We start from the raw sequence: 9872 nt of genomic DNA, 5'->3' as shown, positions 1-9872 counted from the left end.
ACAAAAACATTCTGCAAAAAGGTAATATTTGATTACACAATTACTGAACTATTATTATAACAGGATTTAGTATATTCATTCTGTCATTTAGCTAATAGAAAGAAGACCGAAGCCCGTCTAACTGGTGGGGGCCCACCCCCACCTCCCCTCACCCCATCTGATCAGTGGTTGCTGGCATTAGAGGGGGCAGTTCCTCGCACACACCATGCACCACAAGTGATGGTGAAAAAATGGTGAAATGTAAGTTTACCTCTATGATTTGTTTTCATTTTTTGTCCTAATAAATTACTATCTCTGTCACTTAAAGGCTTTCTGAACAAGATTAATTTTTATGTAGGCTTATTTTATTTAACTGCATATGATGTATAGGCTACTGTGATCTTAGGCTGACATGTTACTCTTTTCATGTATTATTTTCTTTGATAATATTGAGAATTTAATGGGTTGTGTGTTCTTATAGATACTGATGGATGGATTGTATTATTGGACCCTCCAGAAAGAACACAGTCTGTCACAGTTGTAAGTGATTTGTTGTCAGGTACCTTTAGTTACTTTTAGGTTGTTGGGTTTTTTTTGCCAGATAATGTATACTTGAATATTTCTCCTGTAGGATGAAGATGATGAAGATGACGAGACCACATCTGCTGTGACAGAAGTGGACAATGCTAGTAGAGCCATTGAGGTATGATGCATACCATTTATAATGCATGGCCCCTTTTGGCATTAGAGTAACAAACTGTCATTGTCCTTTCACAGTACATACCTAGGGATTTGCCCACAGATGAGGGTCCTTCAACCTCAGTACACAATCTAAGCAGGGTAAGAATTTGTGTCCAGGTGTCCATATTTGAATTTTATTGTCTGACCAAACAATCTCATTCATTAAATTTTTTCCACCTTCCTAGTTGCCAGCAAATCAGCTGTATAAGGTCCATCTTCAAAAACAAATAAGAAAAAGTGACATGGAGATGGACCTTATACAGCTTCAAATGGATGAGAAAAGGCTCCTCATTAAAAAAGCAGCACTTGAAATTGAATTACTGGAGCATCGCCTTAAGGTGAGAACTTTAATCTGTTGCATGTGGAAAGTGGTGTGTGTATGTATGTGTAAAGCAATATAAAAAAACATTTTATTGAATTTTACTTTTATTGTTTTTCAGGAAATAAAGAAATAACCTGCCTGGCAGACCAGTGCAAAAAATTAATAAAAGTAATTGACAGATAATGTCTCTCAAAAGTCTTCCGTCTCTGTTGGCCTCTAAAATCTGTAGGTGTTCATGAGAGCCAGGTTAAACCGTGTCTGTGGTCCAGGCTCAGGTTCAGGGTAAGGGGTCATTAAATAGGGCAGACAAGGGTATCCTCTGTCCCCCAGCAAGTAACCATTGTACTGTCCTGTAATGATTGAAGTGACAAATTGAATGTAACACAAATTGAATGTAAAAAGTAAAAAAAAAACAATTGTATAAAGCAAAACATACCCTGCTGAAATGTCTGGCATAATGATGACTCGTGGAAAATTCTGGCATCATTCACAGATCCTGGCCATTTTGCCTCGACATTTGGGTTGCCTCACATATTACCTAGTTAGTGGAAAAAGTAATGACTTTAATGATTTTAAGAAGGGAAAAAATTAAGTTGTTACCTGCACATCGATACTATGAATAGATTTCCTATTAACATAGTCTCCCTCATTTATTGGTGGAGCTTTAATAGGAACGTGTGTGCCATCAATGCACCCAATTACATTTGGAAACCATGAAACAGAAAGTTATGGAAGTATGAAGTGTGTGTGTGCATAATGAATACATGTATAGATATAAATAATACGACTAAATATTAAATATGCGTCATAGATTTTACTACAAAGGACAAAACTGCCACTCTGTGGAATTCGTCTTTAATAACAAGCAGAGGTTTATGGCCAGGGAAACGTGGGTAAGAACTGTTTAAGTGCCAGACATACTGTACGAACAGCTCTAAACACAGTTGCCTTTCCCACATGCTCTGAATCGTGCACACTGTACAAAAAATGGCCAGACGCAAAAAACCTAAGTGCTAAGCGCAGAACTGCGGTTTCTCATATTTGCAATATGCGGTTTTAAAAGACATGTTAAATAAACTAACGAATCTTTTGAAAAACGATAACGCTCTTTCAAATAGTCATTAGGGTATGCAAACACATCAATACGCGGTCTTATAACCCTCTCCCGACGAAAAAAACATGCTCACCAACCTTCTGCAACGAAGTTACACTGAAACATAACCTGCTCCCGAGCAGGTTATCTTCAGAGAGTCAGTTGCTATGGTTACATACATACCCAGAAAGTTACCTCCGTTTTTGGAACCGAAAGTTGAGGTTATCCACGAACTTACCATTAAACATACCCAGGTATGTCACATAACTTGCTTTCTGGAATACCCCCCAGATTTACCATGTAGGTTGTATCTTTTCACAGGGGTTGGCAACAAAACGAGGATCATTGATTTGGCTAAGGTGTCATCAGCTCTTGGCACCAGTGTGTGTTTGGCACTTGGGATCCATACCTTTTCAGGTTGTGACCCTACAAGTGCCTTTTATGGCAAAGGCAAAAGAAAGTCATTTTCTGTTGCTTGTGAGAAATCAAAGAAATTAAAGCATATTTCCTACAAATTTGCCATATTCTATGATCTACATTCACACTTGAGTGTTTAATGCACCAATACCTTTTTCAAATGTTTAGGTACATGTATAAAGGTCATTTTGAGAGAGATTTTATGTTGCTAAAATGAAAATAAATAAAGTTCTAAGCAAAACCAGCAGCATAAAATTTTCGGGTTTTTTTTTCCACAATTATACACATTTATGGATCGTGACCAAAAACTGCAGCAAAAGTTTGTGGAGAACTTTTAACATAAAGTCCAAAAGTGTGTTGTCTATGCAAAAATGCATTTAAAAAGTAGTGCCCAGACATGGGAACTTTTTCCTAATTCACCTTATGGCCTATCAGACCTTTCAGCAGCAATTAAGTTCTCTCTATAAAATTTCAAAGCTGTTGCACTAACTTCTGAGTTCACCAAATCACTAGGAGTGAACTGCAGTGTGAGAGTACACTCCAATGACTATTTTGCTGGGTTCAGGAATGAGTCAGCAAGACTCACAGTCTCCTTCCATTTCTGTGCCTGAGCACGTGTTACTGCACAAGCAGGAAATACAGAAGGGAAACAAGTAGCAACATCAGAATCAGGAGAAATATCTGGCATATCCACAACAACTGGGGAGGGGAAAACCTTACCACCTGCCATATCATTCCCCAAAATAAGGCTTACACCATCCACAGGTAGCTCAGTTCGCACCCCAAGAGGAACCGTACCTGTAACCAGATCAGATTTGAGATGAACCACATGCACCGGGACCCTCACACATCCTAACTCAATTCCATGGACCAACACATCAGTTCCAGATTATGTTACAGCAGAGAATGGTAAAGCATCTGCTAAAATAAATGATTGTGTTGCACCCGTGTCCCTTAGAATTGAGATAGATTTACCCTGAGAGTCAGCACAAAGGGAAACAGAACCAATAAAGTTAAAGGGGGCATACCCTGTACTCTCTGCCATCACTGAACAGTTTTTAGGGACCGAGACAACCTGAGCAAAAGCCACACTTAGTCTTCACAGCATTTTTCTGTTTCCATGCTTCACAATCAGTAATAAAATGGTTCGTATCCAAACAATAGAAACAAACACGTTTGTTTGTTAGCATGCACTTTCGGCTCAGCATTAAAAAACAGATGTTTGGGCTGACGTGAAGATGGGAAAACTGTCTTGCTGAAATGTATTTTCTTTATGGTAATTAATTTTTGTGCTTATTTCATTTTTCTTTCTACATCATGCTGACCTGTGATAAGTGTGTTCATGTTTTCTTGTTTTTGTACCCTGTGTTTCTGCAAACATAAGCAGGATGGTATGGCTTGCTGATAACGTAACCATAATCTTAAGGGAATAGAAAACGAGGAAATCTCTGTCATGTAAAAATGTATTTCTGTGTTATATGTTATATGTCATCTTCACCTCTTCTGATTTAATGTTCTTGATTTGAATCTATCCTGTTCCTTTAGTGCTCTTGACAGGATGAAGACAAGATAGGTTGACCTGCTTGTGAGATTACTCGCAGGACACTCAGTTTCTCTTTGTTCATGTACAGGCTTTCTGACATTCAATGCTTGGATAAGAGTTGTGAGGAAGCAGCATTCTAGCATACCCCTATCTATGTTGATAAAACTTAGCCCCCGCCTTATCTCATACACCATAGATTACTGTATTTCATTGCGTATATATTCTGTTCTGTCGCTCAGTTCTTTGAGCAGCTGTTTGGAATAAACCATATTTGATTTCACTCGTGTGGTTTGTTCTCTCAGTGCTCCGGAGCGCTCCTATTGTTTGCAGAGGTAAAGAGACGCGGATGAGTGCGAGGAGGAATCTTTCTTACATGTCTTATGGGCAAGCACAAACTCATCTGTTATCACAGCAGCTTCAGAGAGCGTGTTTACTTTTTGTTCATTCAAATGAACAACAACAGGTTCAGGAGCACAATTCTTAAAGTCCTCCAGTAAAATAAGCTCCTGCAACTGCTCAAAACTAGTGACCTTATTAGAGAAGCACCACTTCTCAAAAAGTTTTTTTTCCTTCCGAGTGAATTCTACATATGTTTGTTTGGCTGTTTTCATTACGATTTGGAAGCGCTGCCGGTAGGCTTCAGGAACCAATTCATATGCTCTCAATACTGCCTCTTTGACAATCTCAGTCGAGAGACTGCTCAATAGGAAGTGAAGAACAAACCTCCTGTGTCTTACCTATAAAATTGCACTGTAAGAGAAGCCCCCACATATCTTTCGGCCACCCCAGTTTAGAAGCAATGCGTTTCGAAAGCAGTGAAATAGGAATCTACCTCAGCTTCTCTAAAAGGGGGTACCAGTCTTACATACTTCGCCACATCAAAGTTCGGCTAGGTATTGCTCAACGGGTCATAGTTAACCATGCTGGAGTGTGACTGTGCACTCCCAAATGCTGGGGAGGATGGAGCTCTTAAACATGGGAGGGGAACAGGCTTTCTGCGCAAAACTTCAGTTTCTAATTCAAGTGATTTCATCTTAAGATCACGCTGCGCCTCCTTAACCACTTGCTTGGCAGCCTCTCTGGACACATTGACATTAAAGAAATCAGCAATTAAAAACAAATCTTTTTTTCTGCATCGATTAAAAACTTCTGTCATTGGTGCAAGCGTAAACTTCAACAGATCAAATTCCTTTATCCCCCACACACACACTGTACTCCACCCAACAAAAAATGAAAACAGCCAAACTCGTACGTCTACACAATAAAGAAGCCCCGTAAACAATAATACACAAAAAAGGGAAACAGACCCAAAAGCAGCCCAAAAGTAAATCAACACCATGGGCAGCCCAATCGTTTTCCTCAGAGAGAGAGAGAAAAAAAAAGCGGACGAGTCCCGCATTGTTACGTCCCACGTGTGTCAAGGGGTTTTTAGGACCCAACACATCAAAAAAAAATATAAAAGCATAACCCGAACCCTGCCACAGCACCACACCACTGCCTGGGGAGTGAAAATCTTCATAACATAGAACACAAAAGTAAAATAAATAATAGGTACCTGAATTCACTCCCTATCTAACACAAAACAGGAGAAAACAAGGATTCACAAAATAAAATGGCACCCACCTCCCGTTCCTGAAATTACACGAGATAACAAAAAGAACAATCAGTACCAAAGTCACCGATCACTATAACATTGGATAGTGAGCACAACATGGATGTCACTGTGCAGGGCAGGACATGGATCATGCTCTTAGAGAAAAAGGTATCCCTGACTGAGCCTTCTGCTCTGCTTTTAAACTCCTTTCCCACCGGTTGGTAAACAGGTACAGCTGGGAGGAGCAGTGGGAGGAGCCATAGGAGAGCAGGAGACAACACAACCACAGGACAAGACAAAATATACATCTTTGGACGTAACAATATATATGGGTAGTTGACAAATGACCAAGAAAAAGTACTTTTTTGGAAAGCATAACTTTAAGAAAAAACATATTTGTGTAGTATGAAAACTGCAGTTTCAGAAAATAGTACTGGTCACTCATTTTGTCAATGACTTCACATATTTTTTCACTTTTTCACTCAACAATACTGTAAATGTGTCCTATGGTGTGACATTTAAAAAGTACTAAGAAATTATATTAAATAATAAAGTGATATAAGTGATATTTATTTTACATGAAAGTACTAATTAGAATCATTTTCACCATGAATAGATGAATGGTGTCACACCAAAGGACAAAAAAACAACAACTTCAGTGGTCTTAAAACAAAGTTCAATATTTAAACAATTCTGAGAGAAATACTTACCATGTGCACTTCTCATGGCCTTCATAGGGGTCTTCAGTCACATTACCTTGAGTGGGGTCTTTCAATTAAATGTAGTTGTCCATGATATTGCCCAAATTAAAATTAGGTTTTTGCATAACACCAAAGGACATTTTTTTCTGTGACAAACTTTATGAAATTCCTACACTTTTAGAAATGTATGTATATGAAAAGTGATGGCCACTTAGTGAAATAGACACTTGCACAATTATGCCAGGAGTGTTCATTAAGATTTTTGAACATTATTTTCTTTATTTATAAAATGTAATATTTATGAAATAATGTTTTCTACTGTCACACCATAGGACAATTTTGAGATTTGGCTCAAAGTTCTAAAAACTAAACTAACAATAACTTGGGTATTAAAACAACAAATTCATATAAAACAAGAAAATGTTTAACCATTTACAGTATTCTAAATTATGAAAATGTGAAATAAATTGTGTTTTATCTTCTGTGACAGTGAAAAAGCCATGTAAAAGCCACTACCCATATATATATATATATATATATATATATATATATATATATATATATATATATATATATATATATATATATATAAATTATAGTAATATGTTAAACATATAGGAATGCAAGAAAAGCCTTTTGTACATCAGAAATACCATGATTTTTTTATAAAATGGTTCACACTTTTGAGACAAGGTCTATAATTAATCTGCTTTTAGGTCCAGTGTTTGATTTGCTCTCAGCAGCTGGCCTATAATAATAATAATAATAATACTTCATCCATGTTGAAGCATTTTCGTGCAAAGCATGATAGCGCTTTCACCAGCAGAGGTCCCCATCAAGCTCTGATTTGAAAGCTTCGAGTAATGAACCTTATTTCCCGATACAATTGGGTTGAAAGCTTCACTTTGCCATCACTATTAATAAAGCAAAACAACATAGATTAGGATATAAAGAATATAAAGTAGTGATGTTACCAGGGACACCGAAGCTCCGAGGTGTGTGTCAAAAAAATGAACCCATTTTCATTGAAGCTTTGTATCGAAGCTTGATTCGTTCTGGCAAAATCACGTGACCAATGACGTCCGAAGCTTCGTTTTACACAAAACCAGGTGACTGCTTCGTTATCTGATCCAAAGGTTTAAAATCGTGCGCGACACACAGCACTCCCTCGTGTGTTGTATTGGAGTATTACATGGAATCTATTACTGAGAGATTATTGTTGCGAGTTGTCAATGGAGCCTGTTACAAAAAGATCGCATTTTGAAATTTGGGAACACTTTCATTTGATTTCGCCCAATAAGGTGGATATATTGTTTTGTTGTGAAGCCGATATTTATAACTTAAATCTCACCATCCTTTTCATGAGCTCCATGAAAGCTAGTCAGGGAACAGCAGCAGCTTCGTGGGGGGACAATCTCCCATTTAACTGGGAAAGCAGCCAGACAAAATCCCCCCAAACAGACCATACCAGGCAATCTTCCCTGGCTCCTCATGCTAACTGAAGAGCCAGCAGAGGATTAAAGCGAGATTTTCACTAGCCAAACTTATTAGTAAAATACCAACAGACATGTTATCAGGCACGGAAAGCAGTTCCTTTACCATTAAACCCCCCCCCCCCCCAAACCAATGGAAGGCGCAGTGCCTGTATACGATTCAAGGCTGCAGAAGACTCCAGAACATCATGAACATCATGCCATCCCAATTTCCCAAGGAGCAACCAGAACCTTTAACATTCCACTCCTGGTTCAGCTACCTTAGTGAAAGCAGCAGAGGAGGAGAGCTAGCAGCAGCAGAGCTAGCTCAATCACAAACAGAACACGAGAACCAAGTGCCTCCTCCCTGAATATCCCGAGTATCCTTCTTCTAGGATCCATCCAACAACCCGAGAAAGGAAACTTCCAAAAGAAATCCAGTCTTAACTTCCTTTTCCAACAAAGAATCGACAATTTCAGGTTCTTTAACAGCAGAAAGCAAATTATAGGCAAACTAATGAGTAGGCAACCAAAACACTCCTGCGAAAACCTCTGATAAGTCCAGCTATTAAATAATTGAAGAAGCAGCAGTTAGGATGCTTCTCAGGGCCTTTCCAGCTTTGGAACATTTACTTTTTTTTTTTTTAAATTTATTTGTTTGTTCATATGTAACGAACAGAAACACAATACAAGCAGAGCCAGTAGCCATTGATAATCAATCCAAAGGTTACCATCTTTCTTTCGCTGGACACTGCTACAGAGAGAAGAGAAATTTAATCAAGCTTGTCATTTTACTTGCTGGCTAGAATTTAACCATTGTCAAGTTAAGAAGTTAGACCACTTGCCAGTAAATATTTCCTGCATAACGCATCATATAACAGCCTAGCAAGGCACAGCGTGACGCAACAACACCTAGCAAGTCATGGCATAACATAACTGCCTAACAGGGCATCGTATAACGCAACATACTGCCTAGCAAGGCATGGCATAACGCATCATAACGGCCTAGAGAGTCCTAGCACAATGCATCATAACGCCCAGCAATGCATGGCATAACGCATTACAACAGCCCAGCCCAACATATCACAACAGCCCAGCAAGGCATAACACAACACCACACAGCCCAGCAAGGCACAGCACAACGCAACCGGACACAGCCCAGCAAGGCATCGCAAAACCCATGTAACGCAAAACAGCCCAGCAGGGCACAGCACAACGCAAAATAACCCCTAGCAAGGCACCGCACAACATATCACTACAGCCCAGCGAGGCACAGCACAATGTATCACAACATAGCCCAAGGTTATCCAACACAGTCCAGTGAGGCACAGCACAACATAACCCAACACAGCCCAGCAAGGCATGGCACAACATATCATAATAGCCAAGCGAGGCACAGCATAACGTAACAAAACGCCTAGCAGGCATGGCCTAATGCATCCTAACAGCCTAGCGAAGCACAGCACAACGCGTCACAACAGCCTAGCGAGGTACACATAGTGCAACGTAACCCAACATGGCCTAGCATAATGCAACACAACACAGCCTATCAAGGCACAGCACAACGCATCACAACAGTCTAGCAAGGCACAACATATTGTAACCTTACCCAACACGGCCTAGCAAGGCAACACAACACAGCCCAGCAAGGCACAGCACAACACACCATAACACAGCGTAGCGAGGCATAACATAGCGCAACGTTACCTAACATAGCCTAGCAAGGCATAGCATAACAACACAACATCACCTAGCAAGGCACAGCACAATGCATCACAACGGCCTAACGAGGCACAACATAGCGTAACGTAACCCAACACGGCCCAGCAAGGCACAGCACCAAGCACCATAACAACCTAGCGAGGCATAGCATAATGTATATAACAGCCAACAAGGCCTAACATAACGTAACATGGCCTAACAAGGCATAGCGTAACGTAACCTAACATAGCTTGGCAGGGCATAGCGTAACGTGACCTAACATAGCCTAGCGAGGCATAGTATAACGTA

The 9872-nt window shown here is 39.7% G+C and overlaps 1 long non-coding RNA gene across 1 annotated transcript; it reads right to left on the bottom strand.

The window, feature by feature from the left end:
- Positions 1–1039: 1039 nt before the first annotated feature.
- LOC113659092 lies at positions 1040–7461 on the bottom strand. The gene is made up of 3 exons (XR_003444564.2): positions 7365–7461; positions 1479–1580; positions 1040–1392 (listed from the first exon to the last, which is right to left on the bottom strand). It is a non-coding gene; the product is annotated as an uncharacterized LOC113659092 (long non-coding RNA).
- Positions 7462–9872: the final 2411 nt, after the last annotated feature.

Source organism: Tachysurus fulvidraco, chromosome 15 (assembly GCF_022655615.1).
Source record: "Tachysurus fulvidraco isolate hzauxx_2018 chromosome 15, HZAU_PFXX_2.0, whole genome shotgun sequence".
NCBI lineage: Eukaryota > Metazoa > Chordata > Actinopteri > Siluriformes > Bagridae > Tachysurus > Tachysurus fulvidraco.
Note: the sequence above shows the minus strand (reverse complement) of the source record. Positions and strands in the feature narration are given on the sequence as shown.